The 20,963-nt window shown below is 41.0% G+C and overlaps 1 protein-coding gene and 1 pseudogene across 2 annotated transcripts in view; one reads left to right on the top strand and one right to left on the bottom strand.

Annotated features, from left to right (window-relative positions):
* Nucleotides 1-15,346, bottom strand: part of DIS3L2 (DIS3 like 3'-5' exoribonuclease 2) — a 385,644-nt gene extending 370,298 nt beyond the window's left edge. The window contains exon 1 of one of the 2 annotated variants that reach the window (XM_032277907.1): nt 15,163-15,346. The gene's annotated coding sequence lies outside the window, so the exon portion shown is untranslated. The remainder of the gene's footprint in view (nt 1-15,162) is intronic. The other variant, XM_032277908.1, reaches the window with a different exon arrangement.
* Nucleotides 8,651-9,520, top strand: LOC116551652 (annotated as a pseudogene).
* Nucleotides 15,347-20,963: the final 5,617 nt, after the last annotated feature.

The raw sequence follows: 20,963 nt of genomic DNA on the forward strand, positions 1-20,963 counted from the left end.
GCCTCCTGAGTTCAAGCAATTTTCCTGCCTCAGCCTCCAGAGTAGCTGGGATTACAGGCATGCACCACCACACCCGGCTAATTTTTTGTATTTTTAGTAGAGACGAGGTTTTACCATGTTGGCCAGGCTGATCTCAAACTCCTGACCTCATGATCCGCCCAACTGGCCTCCCAAAATGCTGGGATTACAGGGGTGCCCACCATGCCTGGCTGCCAGTTAGTATCAAACATCTAAGAAAAGACACTAAAGCACTTAATTAAAATAAACATATATGTTAATTTATTTTTATATAAATATATGATACACATATGTAAATATATATATCATATATATATATATAATACTTAATAGTATTACTGGCATTTCCATTACAGTTAGGACGAGATACCACCTATAGCTCAACACTAAGCTGGAGCAGCCCTAGCCAACATAATCAGATAATGTTTATTATTCACAGATAAAATGACTTTCTAGAACATCTAAAAGGACATACTCACAAATTATATTATTAACATGATGCCTATATGCCAACAATAATAAATCTGAGAATGCAAGAAGAAAAAAGATTAATTCTAAGTAGTAACCAAAGTCACAAGCTAGTAAGATGTGAGATCTAATTTGAATTTAAAAATTATTTTTAAAAACATGAAGGAAGGCTAGACACGGTGGTTCATGCCTATAATCCCTGCTCTTTGGGAGGCCAAGGTGGGCAGATCACTTGAGGTCAGGAGTTCAAGGCTAGCCTGGCCAACGTGATGAAACCCCATCTCTATTAAAAATATAAAAATTAGCCGGGCACAGTGATGCATACCTGTAATCCCAGCTACTAGGGAGGCTGAGGCACCAGAATCACTTGAAACTGAGAGGCAGAGGCTACGGTAAGCTGAGATCGCACCACTGCACTCCAACCTGGGCAAAAGAGAGAGACTTTGTCTCAAAAAATAAAATTTAAAAATTAGCCAGGCATGGTACACATGCCTGTGGCCCCAGCTTTTTGGGAGGCTGAAGAAGATCACTTGAAAACATAAAAGAGACTTAAAAAAATAAACCCTGCTTTTGATTAAAAAAAGACTCGATACTATAAAGATGTCAACTAAAAATGAGTTGAAAAAGTCAGTGTGATCACAAATTCCAATCATAGCCTTTTAATAGAAATTAACAAGTTTTCTTTCTTCTTTTCTTCTTCATTCTTCTTTCTTCTTCTTTTCTTTTCTTCTTTTCTTCTTTTCTTCTTTCTTCTTTCTTATTCTTCCTTCTTTCTTCTTCCTTTCTTTCTTCTTCTTTCTTCCTCTTCTTTTCTTCTTTCTTCTTCTTCTTCTTGTCGTTGTTCTCAAGAAGGGGGTTTTGCTCTTTTGCCCAAGCTGGAATGCAATGGTACAACCTCAGCTGACTGTAACCTCCATCCTGGGTTCAAGTGATTCTCCTGCCTCAGCCTACAAGTAGCTGGAATTACAGGCTGGCACCACCACGCCCAGCTAATTTTTTGTATTTGCAGCAGAGACAGGGTTTTACCATATTGGCCAGGCTGGTCTCAAACTCCTGATCTTGTGATTTGCTTGCCCCAGCCTCCCAAAGTGCTGGGATTGCGGGTGTGAGCCACCACGCCCAGCCTAACAAGCTTATCTTAAAAATGAAATGAAAAAAAATGGGGAAAGGATCTGAATGGGCATTTCTCCAGAGAAGATATAATTACAGCCAACAAGCTTATGGAAAGATGCTCAACATCATCAGCCATTAGGAAAACGTAAATCAAAACCACAAGAAGTACTACTAGTCACACTCACCGCAATTATTCCCTTTAAAATGGCTAACATTGTGTGATGTGAATTTAACACTGATAAAAAGTAATTTTTAAAATCTAATGGAAGAAGAATGCACAAAGTAGATGAGAAATGTTTGCAAAAGGGTAATGAGAAAAGACTTGCTCTATCAAATTGAAAAACATCCTATGACATACCACTAATTAAAAGACTATCATATTTAACTGGAAATAGGCAAAGACATCATTAGAAGAAAACAGAGAGTCTAGAAACAGACCTTATGGAAATTATTTTAAAAGTATTTCAAATCACTAGGAGGGAGAATCACTCAAATGATAATAGGACAGCTGGCTATCTGTTTGAAGAAAAAGTTAGATTCTTACTACACATAAAAAATAAATTGCAGGCCAGGTTCAGTGGCTCACACCTACAATCCTAGCACTTTGGGAAGCCAAGGCAGGTGGATTGCTTGAGCCAAAGAATTCAAGACCAGCCTGCGCAATATGGTGAAATCTCATCCCTACAAAAAATACAAAAATTAGCTGGCCATGGTGGTGAATGCCTATAGACCTAGCTACTCGGGAGGCTGAGGTAGGAGGATCACGTGAGTTTAGGAGGTCAAAGCTGCAGTAAGCTGAAATCATGCTACTGTACTCCAGCCTGGGTGACAGAGTTAAACCCTATTTCAAAATAAAAAAGTAAATTAAATATATAAAAATAAACTGTAGGCGGCTTAAAGTACTAAACGTTGGAAATAAAATTATAAATACAGTAAGAATACAGGAAAAGTTGCTTAAATCCTAGGAGTAAAGAAAGTCTTCTTAGTTAAGACACAAAATACATATGTCATAATAATAAAGTCTCAAATTATAAAAATTAAAAACTTCTGTAAGCCAAAAGGAATCATAAAGACAATTGACTAGGAGAAAATATTTATAATACACAGGAGTCCAAGGATTAATATACAGAATATTATGAAGACCTACAATCAATATGAAAGAAGCAACCCAATTAAAACAAAATTGAAATTTTAAATTTAAAAACAGGTAAAAGATAGAAATATTCTAATTTAATTGTAGGTAAAGGAACTATTCTACTTTAATTGCTCAATGTTTGCACACAGGCATGGATATTCTCAAAGCTCCCCTCCCCTGGTGACTCATACACAGGGTAAAGAAGCAGTAGGCCACACCTATTTGAGGAGCAGGAGGTGTCTCCGCCTGCCCAACGTGAGGTAAAAGAAGAAAAACATAACACCCCTCGAAGGGCTCCTCTGCAATGGGTTCCAGAGTGAGGATGGGGGAGTGCATGGAGACAGAATGCCTTAAATGAGACTGGTTTCTTTTTATCCAGTCAGAAATCATTCTCTTTTACTTCCACAAGACTGAAACATATAAATTATATTCTCTGAGATGAATAAGGGAAATTATTACAAAATAATCTTCTACATCTGTGTGCAAGCAGCCCACGATTATTTACAAAATCTGACCAAAGCAAACACATATGACATTATGGGAAAAAAGCAAATTGCAGAAATATATCTGCACTGTGAATCCATTTGATTAATGTCAAAAACACGTAAAATTAAACCACAGTTTAGGGACATGAATTACATGGTTCAAGTATAAAGAAAGAACACAAAATTCAGATTACCTCAGAAAGGGGCAAGGCACAGAGATCTTCAATGGCAACGATAATTTTTTTTCTTAATCTGGTGGTTGTGTACACTGAGTATTCATTGTCCTGTCATTCTATATACCTTACACATACTTCGCATACTCTACTTTGTAACTTTTCAATTACAAACAAATAAGGCTACGGAATGCATGTAAAAACATACACAGTCTTTTAATTCTAGACTCAATGTTTTCCACTGAAAATCCGCCAGGTTCTATTATGTCCTTCTATCACCTGTTTGGAGTTAACAAAAACCTTGATTTTCAGATTTTCTTCTGAAGTTGTATTAACAAGGAGACTCATGGAGGTAAGGCAGGGATATTTGATTGATTGATAACATTTTCATACTGTAGGACCCTTAGTTCTACTTTATTAGCACTTGTGATTGTATTGTTTATTGTATAAGAAGTCTTAAATCCTGTGTTCATGAAATTCCTTCCAAAGAAGTCAGCATACTTTATGCTAATTAAGTTATTGATTGTCTCAGCCTTTGGCTTACCATACCCAAAGAGTAACCCACTTCCTCAAGTATTGATCCTTCCTCAGTATGGATCCTGATCAAACACAAACCACTGACAATCACTTCATACCAGAACACAAGAAAAAAGCAAAAAACATGTGTAACAAAATTAAAAGCATTGCAAGAAGAATGATCCAATTTTAACAGCTAGATATTTTTCCATTAATTATTTTCTAACTGATCAAAATTCCATGAAACCCATTTGAAATCTCAGCTTTCAATTCCTTTGAGATACAAATATTACAGTGAGTCCAATTGAGTATTTGCAGTGTCAGAGCAAATTCTACATGTGGTGGGTAGTTCTGAGTTCAACGACAGTGTCACATGTATTCCTCCTCTAAATTCCTGGCCAGAAGTTTAGAAGTCCCCGAGAACCAGGCCTGGGCTCTGCCCACAACACTATCTTCTGAGTGTTCCTTTCATTAGCACAGTACAAGATCACACAATGACCCTTAAGCTGAAGCAGGATCCTGGATGCTTGAGGAAGTGGGATACTCTTTGGGTATGGTAAGCCAAAGGCTGAGACAATCAATAAATTAATTAGCATAAAGTATGCTGACTTCTTTGGAAGGAATTTCATGAACACAGGATTTAAGACTTCTTATACAATAAACAATACAAGTGCTAATACAATCACAAGTGCTAATAAAGTAGAACTAAGGGTGCCACAGTATGAAAGTGTTATCAATCAATAAGCCTCCGAATTAATTACATGTAAGATTGTACAAACAGATGGTCCCCAACTTATGATGGTTCAACTTATAATTTTTCGACTTTACAATGGTGCAAAAGCTATACTCATTCAGTAAAATTGTACTTCAAGGACCCATACGATCACTCTGTTTTTCACTTTCAGTATAGTATTTAATAAATTACATGAGGTATTCGACACTTTATTATAAAAAAGGCTTTGCGCTAAATGATTTGCCAAACTTTAAGCTACCATAACGCATTTAATGTAGGCTAAACTAAGCTATGACGTTCAGGAGGTTTGGTACAGTAAATGCATTTCCAATTTATTTTTATTTTATTTTTTTGAGAGAGAGTCTTGCTCTGTTGCCCAGACTGGAGTACAGGGGTGCAATTTCAGTTCACCACAACCTCCACCTCCCAAGCTCAAGCGATCCTCCCACCTCAGGCCCCCAAGTAGCTGGGACTACAGGTGCGCACCATCATACTCAGCTAATTTTTCGTGTTTTCAGTAGAGACAGGTTTCACCATGTTGCCCAGGTTGGTCTCAAACTCCTGAGCTCAAGTAATCTGCCCACCTCAGCCTCCCAAAGTGCTAGGATTACAGGAGTGAGCCACCACACCTGGCCCAATTTATGATATTTTCAACTTATGATGGGTTTATCAGGATGCAACCCCAGCAGAAGTCAAGAAACATCTGTATTAGAGAATTAAAGGAAATTTTAAAAGATACCTTCCCTGGAGCAGAAGCATACAGCAGTTAAACAGAAAAGACCTAGAAAAGAGTTGTAATATACACTACTGGGGTAATGGGGTACACTAAAAGCCAACACTTCACCCCTACACAATTCATCCAYGTAAAAAAAAGCCYCTTGTTCCCCTAAAACTATTGAAATAAAAACTAAATAAATGCTCCACAATTTAATCCAACCTCCCTTGTCATCTGCTTTCCATATATTCACTTCTTAAACAGGGGTGTGTGCATGAGAGACAGGGAGGAGAGAAAAAGAGTAAGAGAGAGAGAGAAAGAAGGAGGAGAGGTTATGAGAAAGTAGAAATACGTGGGAATAAAGAATAGGAAAGTAGTAGTTACTAGAATTGTTTTCCATAACTGCATCACCTCCAGGACCTCTAAGGGAGCTTTCTTTCTCTAAGCACATCCCTCTCCTCCCTCACTCCCTCAAGCGTGCACAACTGCTCTTCCTTCTTCTAACTTCTAGTCCTTCATCCCTCATCTCTTTTTTTATCCTCTCAGTTGAGCAACCCCATTTCTGCTTTCCCTTCCCTGGATTCTTAGCCTCAAAGATATATAATACATAACAATAATACTGGAAAGAGGTTATGGAATCCTGTTTCAGCTGCCTCAGAGTCCAGAGCTCTTCATGCTAGTGACCTCATTATTTTGCACAGAGTCCCCTGCAGAGCCTGGTTAGAGGTTTCCTACATTCCTTTAGCTTGGCACTCTGGCATGGGCATAGCCCAGGGACACATTCCAATTTCCTAAAGCTAAAGAGTCGCATCTGAGATTCTAAGATCTTTACTAAAACTAACCTTAATTGAATGCCATTCAAAAATGTAAAAAGTAGATAAACCAGTTCAACTCTATGCCCAAGTATTTGTTAAATTATGGTGAGACAAATGATAAAACTACTCATTTTTCATTAATTATTGTATTGTATTGAAGACTTTCCTTTATAAAAAGAAAGCAACCAAACTCATAAAACAGACTGAAAGGCATATATGTTCTAAACAAATAACATTATAATTACTTCTCTGAATACTACATCTTTTTTTTTTTTTTTTGAGACCAGAGTCTGCCTTTGTCATCAGGTGCCAGGCTGGAGTGCAGTGGCATGATCTCGGCTCACTGCAACCTCTGCCTCCCAGGTTCAAGCAATTCTCCTGCCTCAGCCTCCCCAGTAGCCAGGACTACAGGCATGCGCCACCACACCCAACTAATTTTTGTATTTTTTAGTAGAGACGGGATTTCACCATGTTGGCCAGGATGGTCTTGATTTCTTGACCTTATGATCCGTCCGCCTCAGCCTCCCAAAGTGCTGGGATTAGAGTCTTGAGCCACCACACCCAGCCTACATTATCTTATTGTACTTTTAAGAGATGATTTGTTTATCCTATTAGCCTAAAATATCAGGTTATAATACATCCTTTTATCACATAATTTGAATTGCCTTATGTTCTGATAACACTTAGGATCAAGAAATATAAGCGTTATTGATTCTAACATCTCCAAACCCCAGCATTTCTAAGGAAATAAATACAAATAAGTTATATGTTCGAGGAGATCGCTATGTCGAAAAGATTTTTTTTTAAAGAATTGTATTCCACATGTTCAAGAAGAAAAAAGACTAAATGCTTTCTCCCTAAGAGAAGAAACAAGACAAGTAATTTGCTTTCATCATCTCTATTTAACATTGTACTGAGGATTGTAGCCAGTGCAATAACAAAAAGAAACAAAAGCCTGGAAAGGAAGAATTAAAACTATTCACAGATGACATAATCTTTACATAGAAAATCTAATGGAATCTATTAAAAAGCTCTAGGACACCAGGGGCGGTGTTTCATGCCTATAATTCCAGCACATTGGGAGAGCTGAGACGGACAGATCACTGGATTTCAGGAGTTCGAGGCCAGCCTGGCCAACATGGTGAAATCCATCTCTTCTAAAACTACAAAAACTAGCTGGGCACAGTGGCAGGTGCCTGTGGTCCCAGCTACTTAGGAGGCTGAGGCAGGAGAATCGCTTGAACCTGGGAGGTGGAGGTTGCAGTGAACCAAGATTGCACCACTGCACTCCTGCCTGGGTGAAAAGAGAAAGACTCCATCTCAAAAAAAAAAAAAAAAAAAAAAAGGTCTCGGACTAATAAGAGCTAAGTGAGCTTAGCCAGACTGACAAAGATTAACGTAAAAAATTAATCATACTTCTATATACTAGCAACAATCAGAAATACAAATTTCAAAAATATGATTTTAATAGTGTATCACTCCATTCTCACACTGCTATAAAGAAATACCCAAGACTGGGTAATTTATAAAGGAAAGTGTTTTAATTGACTCACAGATCCACATGGCTGAGAGAGACTTAGGAAACAATCATGGTGAAAGAGGAAGCTGGCATGTCTTACATGGCAGCAGGCAAGAGAGAGAGCATGTGAAAACACAAGAAAAACTACCATTTATAAAACCATCAGATCTTGTGAGAATTCACTATCATGAGAACAGCATGGGGGAAATCAGCCCCATAATCCAATCACTTCCCTCCTCAACATGTGGGGATTACAATTCAACATGAAATTTGGTTAGGGATACAAAACCAAACCATATCAAATAGCATCAAAAACTATTAAATACTTAGGAATAACTAAACATTAACAGTTTCCTTAAAGATCAAACATATATCTATTATATGATCTAGTCATTCTACTCCTAGGTATTTAACCAAGAGGAATAAAAATATATGTCCCTACAAAGCCTTGTAAACAAATTTTTATGGAAACCTTATTTTTAATAACCAAAACCAGTAACAACCAATGTGTCTATCAGCAGATAAACGTATTAATAAACTGAGGTACATCCATACAATGCAATATTACTCATCATTACAGAGGAATCAACTACTGATACAGTTAACAACAGAGATGACTCTCAATTATGCTGAGTGAAAGAAGTGTTAACTACATACTGTATAGTTTTGTTTATATAAAATAAGAGGAAATTCTTGGAAACGAAAGTTAATGTACAGTGATGAAAACATCAGTTGTCTGGGATAAGGGTCAGGGAGCCAGGGTTATGAAAACAATTTTGGGCATAATAGATACATTCTTTGTCTTGTTTGTAATGATAGTCTTACAAGTGCACATATATGTCAAAACTTAACAAATTGTACACTTTATGTGCAGTTTATAACCTGTCAACCACACCTCAATAAATTGGCTTTAAAAATATGGTCTTAACCAATAATTAATAATCCTATAAAACACAAATTGGGCTCTTTCCTTGCCTAACGCAGCCATGGCTCGTGGTCCCAAGAAGCATCTGAAGCGGGTGGCAGCTCCAAAGCATTGGATGCTGGATAAATTGACCAACGTATTTGCTCCTCGTCCATCCACCGGTCCTCACAAGTTGAGAGAGTGTCTCCCCCTCATTATTTTCCTAAGGAACAGACTTAAGTATGCCCTGACAGGAGACGAAGTAAAGAAGACTTGCATACAGCGGTTCATTAAGATCGATGGCAAGGTCCGAACTGATACAACCTACCCTGCTGGTTTCATGGATATCATCAGCATTGACAAGACGGGAGAGAATTTCCGTCTGATCTATGATACCAAGGGTCACTTTGCTGTACATCGTATCACACCTGAGGAGGCCAAGCACAAATTGTGTAAAGTACGAAAAATCTTTGTGGGCACAAAAGGAATCCCTCATCTGGTGACTCATGATGCTCGCACCATCCGCTACCCTGATACCCTCATCAAGGTGAATGATACCATTCAGATTGATTTGGAAACTGGCAAGATTACTGATTTCATCAAGTTTGACACTGGTAACCTGTGTATGGTGACTGGGGGTGCTAACCTGGGAAGAATTGGTGTGATTACCAACAGAGAGGCACCCTGGATCTTTCGATGTGGTTCATGTGAAAGAGGCCAATGGCAACAGCTTTGCCACTCGACTTTCCAATATTTTTGTTATTGGCAAGGGCAACAAACCATGGATTTCTCTTCCCCGAGGAAAGAGTATCCGCCTCACCGTTGCTGAAGAGAGAGACAAAAGACTGGCAGCCAAACAGAGCAGTGGGTGAAATGGTCCCTGGGTGATATGATAGATCTTTATGTGTAATTAAAAATCATGTGGCCTGAGTAAAAGGATAAAAAAAAAAAAAAAAAAACACACAAATTGGGCCCCAATTTATTTATTAAAAATTGTTCTTTGTTAATGATATGTATTTCGGTCATAAAAGTTGTAAGGCATCCTTACTTGTAGAAAAGACTGACTTGAACTGGCAAAAATTCAGTAAAACATAAGGAAAATAAATGCATTATTTCAAAAAAAATCTCAGAACAATTCTTTTTTTTCATTTACAAAACTAAACTAAAATTTTTAAAAACATGTAAACTTCTGGACTTGTTTAATACTGTCCCATAGGTAAAAGGATTCAACAAAAATAATAATAGCTCCTTCTTGGTATAACTGTTGCTAGAGTTCTGTATTCAACCTTTCAAAAGTGATTAAAGCTAACCATGGCAGACATCTGAGAAAGAGGCAACTATTTCCCATGCGGAAAGCTGATCTCTAAAAAAATGAAGTTTAACTGAAATGTTTGGGGCTTCTCTCTGAATACCTCAACACATAGATAATCACCACAAACCATTCCTCATCAAAACCCAATGGGAAATAGAAACAATCCAATTTCATTAGAGGAGGACCAAAAAAGAACTTACAATGCAGGATTCTTTAATTAGTATTATGTAACTTCCTGCCTCCTCCTGATTTGGGTCATACAAGCTCTCAGTGTCTACCAGGCACTCCACCAACTACTTTACGGAGGGCAGGGTACTTCATCAGCCCTTCTCCCCTGTCCCATGATTTCCTCAGAGACAATTTAAAGGTACTTTACACCACAAGAAGTCCCTTCCTACTAGTGTGACCACTGTCTCATCTGCCACCATTAGTGCATCCCAGAGGCAGCCTGTTATTAGGGCAAGTAAGGAATCAAAAGTAGATGAACTAACAGTTGACTAAGCTTGATCAAGTCTTGCCTCAACATAACTAGTCACAAAATAACTACTCTTACGACATCAAGTTCTTGCTACGGTTCCAAATAAAATGCCTCTTATATGAAAAAAACATCAAATCCTTCTACTTCATGTTACATGACAAAAGGAGCATCTTGTGCCATTCTACCAACACCCTCAGTTTAATAAAGACAACAAGAATTCTGGGTCAAGTGCAGTGGTTTATACCTGTAACTCCAACATTTGAAAGGATGAGACAGGAGGATCACTTGACGCCAACAGTTTCAGACAAGCCTGAGCAACATAGCAAAACCTTGTATCTCAAAAAAAATTTTTAAAGTTTTTTAACTAGCTGGGTATGGTGGCTCATGCCTGTAGAACCAGCTAATCAGGAGGTTCAGGTGGGAAGATCACTTGAGCCCAGGAGTTCAAGGTTACAGTGAGCTATGATCACACCACTGCACTACAGCCTGGGCAGCAGAGTGAGATTCTGTCTTAGAAAGGCTGAATGCAGTGGCTCATGTCTGTAATCCCAGCACTTTAGAGGCCAAGACAGGCAGATGGCTCGAGGTCAGGAGTTCGAGACCAGCCTGGACAACATGGTGAAACCCCGTCTCTACTAAAAATACAAAAAATTGGTCAGGCATAGTGGCATGCACCTGTGGTCCCAGCAACTCAGGAGGCTGAAGTTGGAGAATCGCTTGAGCCCAGGAGGTGGAGCTTGTAGTGAGCTAACACCACTGCACTCCAGCCTGCACAACGGAGTAAGTCTCCATCTCAAAAAAAAAAAAAAAAAAAAAGAAGAAGAATTCTGGTCAAGTCTCCACTTCCTTGACATCATCAAAAATAGCATAGATGGCCAAACCTCAGAGGGATCTATCCACTCATTCCAGGTAGTCTTACTTGTATTCATGCTCAATAGTATTTCATTTCATAGCAACTCCTCCTGTAAAACAAAAAACTTTCTGAAGGTTAAAATAAAAGGACAGGCTAGGTATGGTGGCTCACATCTATAATCCGAGAACTTTGGGAGACTGACGGGAGGATCACTTGAGCCCACTGCACTCCATCCACGGCAACACGGGTTTGCTTTGACTAGAACACCGTTCTCTTCCTGTGTATCTTGCGGATCTCACTTAAAATGTCATTTCTGTTGATTTCTCTAAAACACTTGTCACAGCCATAGTTTTGCATTTGTGTGGTTGAGTATCATCCACTAAGGACAGGGATCACATACGCATTCACTCTCCCCCATCTCCAATATATTTGTTGAATAAGTGAATAAATGATCACTAAGTCTATAAAAAAGCAACAAAACATATTTTAAGAGTACTTAAGAGTTTGTTCATCTTCACAAATGTATCTTTGGTGGATGCCCAAAGCAATTGAGCCTCCTTACTAAACTAAAAAAAAAAAAAAAAGTCTCAGATGTATACATAAATTGCTCTGGCTTTCAATGTGTCAAGGCAAATGCTGAGCATCAAAGGCTGATAGGCTAAACACACACACCCTCCATATATAGAGCACACCTACTGGTTACCAAGTAACAGTTGTTTTTGGTATTTCCTGATATAGTTAATGCTACATAGGAAGCACTTCAGAAATATCAGTCAAATAAATAAAGAACAACATTTCACAAGACTCTTGAGCATGACTGAAACAATAACTATACTTAAATTGTGGTCTTTCATATAAACCTAACACCAAATGCAGAAGCAAAGAATCTCTAAGTGGCAAAGCCCTCAATTAGTAGTTTCACTATCTAAGATCTCAAAGAAGAAAAATGCCCTCTAGATTTGTATTAAGAGGATTTGAAAGAAATAGATCACAAATCAAGTGACTTGAGAGCATTAAATAAGACCTTCAAAATGCCACATGGAACTTTTTCCCAAACTCTTAAGAATATAAGGCAAGGAATTAGGACTTCCTGTCCCCTCCATTACAAACACAAATTATATCTGTACTTTAGAGACAAATGAAGTCCCATTTAACCCATAAATGATTTCTCCAGCCTCTGACCTACTATAGCACTTAATATCTCTACCAAATGTTTTGCATTTAAACAAATGCCCATTTTACTGCTTTCCTAACAATTTCATGCGTGCAGTCTTTCTTTTATATCCTTTAAAGTATATAATGCTGTAGATGCTTAATATTTATTAAATTGAAATGAAATTATAATTTTGAATTATGAATTTTGGTACAAAAACTCCCACATTTTATTCCCAAATAACGTCATTTCCAAAAATGGTTCAGATGCCTCAGTTTTAGCTACATCATCATCAAATGAAAAATAAAGTCATTATCCAACCATGTTCAAATAAGGCTTACAGTTTTCTTAGTACCGCTCATTCAAACTCAATCAGGAGAGGTTTTCCAGTGCCATAGTGTTTTTTGAAGTGTAAGCCCCGGCTATTAACAACACTCTTCACTGTAGCAAATTTCATTTGAAATATTTCTCAAACCTAGTCAGGCCCAGGAATATTTCCTTTGGCAGAAAAACTGGAAGACACAAGATCTAACCTACAGAATATACTAACCACACCTCACTTACAACTGGAAAGCAAATTCCCCAGATAAGGATAAATTCAAGATGTACAATTAAATAAGTCTCACACCTACAGAACTATGGAACAGAAGAGAAAACTCAGAAATAAGGCCCCACACCTACAACCGTCTGATCTGCAACAAGCTGACAAAAACAAGCTTTTTTTTTTTTTAAGCTCAAATAGGGAAAGGGACTCCCTATTCAATAAATGGTGCTGGGATAACTGACTAGCCATATGCAGAAGAATAAAACTGGACTCTTATATTTCACGATATACATAATGGGTTAATGATTTAAATGTAAAGATCTCAGCCAGGCACAGTGGCTCATGCCTGTAATTTCAGCACTTGGGGAGATTGAGGCAGGTGGATCCCTTGAGCCTAGGAGTTAGAGACCAGCCTGGGAAACATGGTGAAACCACAAAAAATACAAAAATTAGCCAAACAAGGCAGTGCACAGACGTAGTCCCAGCTACTCAGGAGCCTGAGGTGGGAGGATCACTTGAACCAGGGAAGTCGAGGCTGCAGTGGGCTGTAGTCACACCACTGCACTTCAGCTTGGGTGACAGTGAGACCCTGTCTCAAAACAAAAGACCTAAACTATAAAAATCCTAGAAGAAAATCTAGGAAATTCACTTCTTGACACTGACCTTGGCAAATTTTTGGCTAAGTCCCCAAAAGCAACTGCAGCAAAAACAAAAATTGACAAGTTGTAACTAATTAAACTATAAAGCCTCAAACAGCAAAAGAAATTACCAACAGAGTAAACAACCTACAAAATGGGAGAGAAAATTCACAAACTATGCATCTGACAAAGGTCCAATATCAAGAATCCACATGTAACTTAAACAACAAGCAAAAACATACGAGCCCATTTTTTTTAAATGGGCAAAAGACATAAACAGACACTTCTCAGAATAACCTCCCCTCCCCTAAAAAAAAACCTGGACCTACAAGCAACCAACAAATATATGGAAAAAAAAATGCTTATGTAAGAAAAATGCCAATCAAAACAGTGAAATATCATCTCACACCAGTCAGAATGGCTATTATCAAAAAGTCAAAAAACAACAGATGCTGGTGAGGCTGTAGTGAAAAGGGAACACTTACACACTGTTCGAAAGTAAATTAGTTCAGCCACTGTAGAAAGCAGTTTAGAGATTTCTCAAAGAACTTAAAAAGCCACCATTTCACCCAGCAATCCCATTGCTGGGTATAGAACCAAAGGAAAACAAACCATTATACCAAAAAGACACAAGCCCCTGTATGTTCACGGCTGAGCTATTCACAATAGCAATGACACGGAATCAACCTAGATGACCATCAGTGGCGGACTGGACAAAGAAAATGTGGATGTACACCATGGAATACTACGTAGCCACAAAAAAGGAGGAACTCATGTCCTTTGCAGCAGCATAGATGGAGCTGGAGACCATAATCCTAAACGAATTAGCACAGGGACAGAAAACCAAATACCACATGTTCTCACTTATAAGTGGGAGCTAAACATTGAGCACACATGGACATAAACACGGGAACAATAAACACTGTGGACTACCGGAGGGAGGGTCGAGATGGGGGATGTGGGTTTAAAACTACCTACTGGGTACTATGGTCACTACCTGGGTGCAATATACCCATGTAACTAAACGGCATGCGTATCCCCCATATCTAAAATAAAGGTTTTAATTATTTTTTTTAAAAAAAGAGTCTCTACGATCAATAAAGCAGATAAAGGGTATCACTGTGGAAAGCGCGTCAAGAATAGTGTTATAATTAAACGGCTGCTGTTCAAGATTACTGAGGCACCCCATCCCTGCCAGTCCTGAACATCTCGATCAAGACCCCTGAGAACCGCGTCCACAGGTAACCCAAGCCTCGGAAAGCATCCTCTCTATAGCAACAGGCTCTAATGCTGGTCTCGGTCCCCTCACAGCATCCTAGGGTACAAGGGCCCAGGCGCTATGAGCGCGGCTTGGGAGGCCGGGTCGGTCAAGAGCAAGAGTGGGGAGCGGCTGACACAGACGGAGATGCGAGACAGGGGAGATGCGTGGGCCGGGGAGCAACGCCAGAGGCGGAAGACGTTCGTCCCGGGCCGCCGCTGCAGGTGCCTGGCGAAGCGCCGCGGAGCCTCGCAGAGGCCAGACCCCGGGTCGCCCCCGAAGCGGTCGTACAGCACTAGGCGGTGTAGCCGGGAGGAGAGTGAGGGCCTCACCTTTTCTCCCCGGAGGCCGGCACCGCCGCAGTCCCGCAGTTGCTAAGGAGAATGCTCTTCCGGGTCACGGGCGCGGCGTTCTAGAGAGCGACGGTGGCCGGGTGGGGCCAGGAGCGACGCGCGCGGGGTGTGTGCTCCGCGGCGGGTCTGGTACTTGGCTGCTCAGCCGCTGCAAGGGCGAAATGGCTGGACCAGGAGCCTCTGCGCCTTCTCCGGCCTCACTCGCGGGGACAACTCGCTGCAACCGTTGGCCCCCAGTGGGCGGCCTCTGAGACGTCTTGTGCCGGGCCCCTCTCCCACCGGCGGGAGCCTTCCAGGCCCGGCTCCTGAACCTCGGGGCTCTGCTCCACCCGGCCAGGTCTTGCACTGCAGACTCCCCCGGCCCCTTTCCTGTTACAAGGCTTTGCTCATTCTTTCATTTACTCATTGCTCATTTATTGGACAGTTGCTCAGGGCGAAGTGCAGTGCTGGCCCTGAGATAGAGAGATGGGCAACCCCCGCGTGGTCCCTGCCCTCAGGTTGCGTGGCTGATGGCAGAGCAGGCAGACGGAGTCCCGCACGCGAGGATGATTGAAGGAAAGGAAAGAAGAGGAGCCTGCCCAAGTGGCCCATCCAGACAAGGGTGGGGAGCAGCTGGTGATGGAGACGTCAACCTAGTAGAAAGGGTAGGGAAGAGGGTTTCAGGTGAGAGAGGAAGCGTAGTTGAGAAAGCCGTGACAGTTCAGTGTGGCCCGCCCAGGACGTGTGTGGAGAGGAGACAGTCGCTAGGCACCAGCCTTAGGAAACACCAATATTGTAGATGGGAGCAAAGGAAAAGGAACCCCCAAAGAGCAGCCAGAACGTTTGGAAGAGCACAAGAAGAAAGAATGTCAGTCAGGAAGAAAGAAAGACGGCCGCCATTCTCAAGCTATAGAAATCAAGTGTCCATTGGTGACCATAGAAAAATCAAACTTCCGAGACCAGCCTGGCCAACATGGGGAAATCCCGTCTCTACTAAAAACACAAAAATTTGCTGGGCGTGATGGCTAGCACCTGGAATCCCAACTACTTGGGAGGCTGAGGCAGGAGAGTTGCTTGAACCCTGGAGGTGGAGGTTGCAGTGAGCCGAGATCATACCACTGCACTCCAGCCTGGGTGAGAGAACAAGAGTCTGTCACAAAAAAGAAAAAAAGAGAGAGAGACAGACTATATTTTGCAAACCATTTTGTTTAAGTATAACCTGGTATTGCTAAAAGGTAATTGTTAGACAAACCTGGGGTTAAGATGACGCTGTGGTGGAATGCAGACTTCCCTTCTATTTTGTGGTGATGACAATGTTCTAGAATTGAAGATGAAATGGTAGTATGACTCCAGGATGAGCCCTTGGATTTCCGATGCACAGGTGCGCCTGCTTCCCACCATCTTTAGGTTGATCTTTCTCCTTCCCCACGTGTTCCTCGCCTCTTCCCCCAGACACACAGCTCTGTGTTCACCATGGCAAAGCCATCCTGGCTACAAACAACCCTTGAGGTAGAGCTGGTGAGATGACTGTTTTGAGGAGCCCGGGAGGGACAAGCTACATTTAAATTGTTAGGAAGTGTTTGCCTACAAGGATTTCTTAAAACTCTTTCTAGACATACCTCAAGGGAAATATTTTCTCCTCTCACCTCTTATCAACAGATGGTCAGTAAATTGAACACACTTTGCTCTGAATATGACAGCTGCCCATGAAAAGCTATCAGGCAGCCCTGGTAAGCAGGCGAGAAACTCTGGTGAGAGACTAAAATGCACATGAAACAATTCAGCAGCTGTCTGGCTCTTCCTCTAAACTCATTACTGCTTTCTCCACCTTGGGAGAAAACCTCACTTGGGGCCCTGGGTATCCATAGTGTGTATTTCAGCAGTTTTGGGTGATCCTTGGAGGCTTGCTTGTCACATCTTTATGTAAGGGTTTGGTAAGCCACATGGTTTCAATAAGCACAACAGACACATCTGGTACACCTTTGTTAACCTCCCCAATGAATATGACGTAGACATTTTATTGAGTACAAACCCAGGTTTGAATTCTAGTTCTGCCATTCCTTGGGCAAGTTCCTCAACTTCAGTGTGCTTCAGTTTCCCCATCTATAAAATGGGAATGAAAATAGCCATTAGGATTAAAAAAGTTAATAGCTAGTGGCTAAGTAAGCACTTAGAATAGCACCAGTATACAGTAAGCATGCTACAGGTATTCTTTTTAACATCCAGTTTGATCAATTGTTCCTTCTGATTTCCCTCTACACTTTATTCTTCACTGATAATGGGAGGAATGATTTATCAAATTTAATCATTAATATATATCCTCAAGAAAATAAAAACATAGACCAGTTTTTTATTACATGGCTCACACCTGTAATCCCAGCACTTTGGGAGGCCAAGGCAAGCAGATTTCTTGAGGTCAGGAGTTCAAGACCAGCCTGGCCAACATGGCGAAACCCCGTCTCTACTGAAAGTACAGAAAGAATTAGTGAGGTGTCATGGCACACACCTATAATCCCAGCTACTCTGGAGGCTGGGGCACAAGAATTGCTTGAACCCAGGAAGCAGAGATTGTGGTGAGCTGAAATCATGCCACTGCACTCCAGCCTGGCAGCAGAATGACATGTCTCAAAAAATAATAAAAATAAAACCATATATCCCCCATTCAAAAATGTGTACATACTTGCTCATAGCAGCATCATTCATAACAGCCAAAACGAGAAACAACCCAAATGTCCATCAGCTAACAAAAAGAAAACAAAATGTGGTGTTATTCATATAGTGGAATATTATTTGGGCATAGAAAGAAATTACTGATACATGCTACAACATGGATAACTCTTGAAAACATTGTACTAAGTAAAAGAAGCCAGACATGTAAGGCCACATATACTGTATGATTCCATTTATATAAAAGGCCCAGAAAAGGCAAATCTATTGACACAGAAAGTAGATTAGTGTTACAAAGGCCTGGGGAGTGGGGATTGGAGGTTGACGGTTAAGGGGTACAGGGTTTCTTTTCAGGGAGATGAAAATGTTCTAAAATTGATTATGGTGATGGTACTCAACTGTGGCTAAACTAAACACCATTGAATTCTGCATTTTAAGGGGTGAATTATGTAGTATATGAATTATATCTCAAAAAGCTGTTACAAAATAAATTTACTTTGTTTCAAAACAGGTGAAAAGAGTGTGTGTGTGTGTGTGTGTGTGTGTGTGTGTGTGTGTGTAAGTTAATTTATTTTAACCCTCAATCCATTGTATTTACTTATCCTTACAAAACCATGACACTAAAGTTTATTTTCATGCTGACCTTTTAATATGGGATCTGAAACAAAATGTTGAACTAGATTCAACAAACTTGGAAGAGTTTGTTCTTTGTCGAATAAATATTTCCACCTTTCAAGTGACTTTATCCTTTCCAGAGATATAAAGTTGTCCAAGGCATTGACTTATAATAAAAATCTTGAGGGAAACCCAAGTATTCTTATGAAGAAAGTTTCTTGTGAAACTCAAAGCACACAACCAGATAAAGTGAATTTTCACTGTGAGCCTCCATGCACTCATGGCTGGCTTTGGTACCTCCAGCCTTGCAGCCCCAATGTCTGAGGTGGCCCTAGCCCCTAGCTCTGCCGGTCCAGCCACAGTGCAATCTCCTGGGGAGCCTCAGAAACAGTCCCTATGTCTCTGGTACTACTCTCTGCTGCCACCCCAGAGACCAGCCCCTCCCTCGGTGGTCCCTTAGGTGAAAGGGCAAGGAAAGGCAGCCTGTCACCATTTCCAGGGTGTCCTGAGAAAGCATCAGGACCTCAGGGCAGCACAGCCTTCCTCATTCACACTCAGCCTGGCACCCAGAGCCTGCCCATGGAGCCACAATCACAAGCAGGGAGTGGGCTCCTCCCCATGAGAAGTGGATCCCCTGGACTGGGGTGAAGAGAAACACCAGTGCTGGCCATGAGTGCAGCTCCCTGTGCTGGTTGTTCTCCACTTTTCCCTTCACCCCCAAAATTCGCTTTCTTTATTATCTGCCCTGCATAGCCATGATTCCGTTGGGCGGTTATCGTCCCGGCAGGAGGCTCCGCCATCACATTCTCAGCTCTCTGCCACAATCCTCTATTTAGTTCTCATATCACACGAATAGTCCCCTCACTAAACTCCCCCAGTAAAACCCTCTGAGTTGCCACAATACTGACTCCAACGCCTCTCCCCACCAAGACTCTTGGGGAATCCTAAGATAGAGAAGTAGCTCCCCAAAACGGTGAAATTGACTCTTCTATCATTAGGACAGCTGAAGGCTGGGCCACATTTAATCTGGTTTGGAAAAATTTTTAAAGGTGTCATTCCTTTTGCCTTAGTGTCGCTGAGCAAACTCATACTGTGATGCAAGTGTGGACCTCTGTGTGCAGTAGGGCTCCCTATCACCTGTCCACTGGAAGTCCTTGTGTATTCGCCCTCATTTTGTGAAGAGAGTTTAGGTGCATATGACCGTTTATCACCTTGATTAAAGACCCCTTGGCTACTCCATCCAGAGCATGGCACTTGCCCCTCCTCTCAATCCCCCAGTAGAGCAAAGGCCAGGTTCTCATGGGTGCCTGAGACCACAGGGACGCACAGCACAGGTAACAACGTCACTGCACATGCCCAGACCTGGCTCAGGCTGCTACTGGGGAAGCACCTGTTTCCTGATGGCCAGGGGCAGCTCACTGCTCCCTCTGAAACTGCCCCAGTGCTCCACTTATGGCAAAGCCAGGCTCCACTGACCCAACCATCAGCTCAAGAGAGAGGATCTTTTTCTGCCATCTTTATCAAACGCCCCACCCTATTCTTCCTGTCCCAGGACATTATCTGACAGTGGAAAAATCGGGTCATGCAGGGCCAGGATGGGGTTGACTTCTCTGATCCCATTAAAGTAATCCCAATATATCACAAGATCTAAGTTATTCACATCCATCTGTGGTCAGTTTGTTATATTTTAGTAAAAATGTGGAAACAACCTACAAGTTTATCAATAGGGAAGTGACTATTTAAATAAATGTTGAGAACTTCATTCAACAGAATGCCATGGAAAATGATGACATAAAACTAGACATAGTTATGTGGAATGGAGCGGATGGGAGGATTGCATGAATAATTCAGGAAAAGTGCTTAGAATTGTATGGGTCACATAGAAATTCTCCAGAGGTGAGGGCAAGTAGAAAAAGAGGCTGCTACAAAACTATGCTATAGTGCAATTGAATTGTATTATTAATATAAATGGGTCTTTATGTGTTTATATACATAGAAAAATATCTGCAAGGATATTAACCAAAATACGAACAGTGACTGTCTCATGGTGGTGGGCCTTGATTATTCTCCTTCATATTCAGTTGTATCATTTATGTTATCAGTATTATTTTTTTTTGAGACAGGGTCTCACTGTTGCCCAGGCTGGAGTGCAATGGCACAATCTCAACTTATTGCAACCTCTGCCTCCCAATCTCAAGGGAGCCTCCCAACTCAGCCTCCTGAGTAGCTGGAACTACAGTTTCATGCCACCACGCCCGGCTAATTTTTGTAATTTTTTTTTTTTTCTTTTTTTGGGGGAGAGACAGGGTTTCATCCTGTTGGCCAGGCTGGTCTCGAACTCCTGGGCTCCAGCAATCTGCCTGCCTTGGCCTCCCAAAGTGCTGGGATTACAGGCGAAAGCCACCATGCCCAGCCCTGTATTATCTGTATTCTAATGATTATGTGATAGCTTTCTTTTAAATGATTCAGGAAATCATCAAGAAAACAGATTTTTAAGATTTTTTCTGTTCAACCTTATC

Source organism: Sapajus apella, unplaced genomic scaffold, assembly GCF_009761245.1.
Source record: "Sapajus apella isolate SASKATOON/1434 unplaced genomic scaffold, GSC_monkey_1.0 scaffold10, whole genome shotgun sequence".
Taxonomy (NCBI): Eukaryota; Metazoa; Chordata; class Mammalia; order Primates; family Cebidae; genus Sapajus; species Sapajus apella.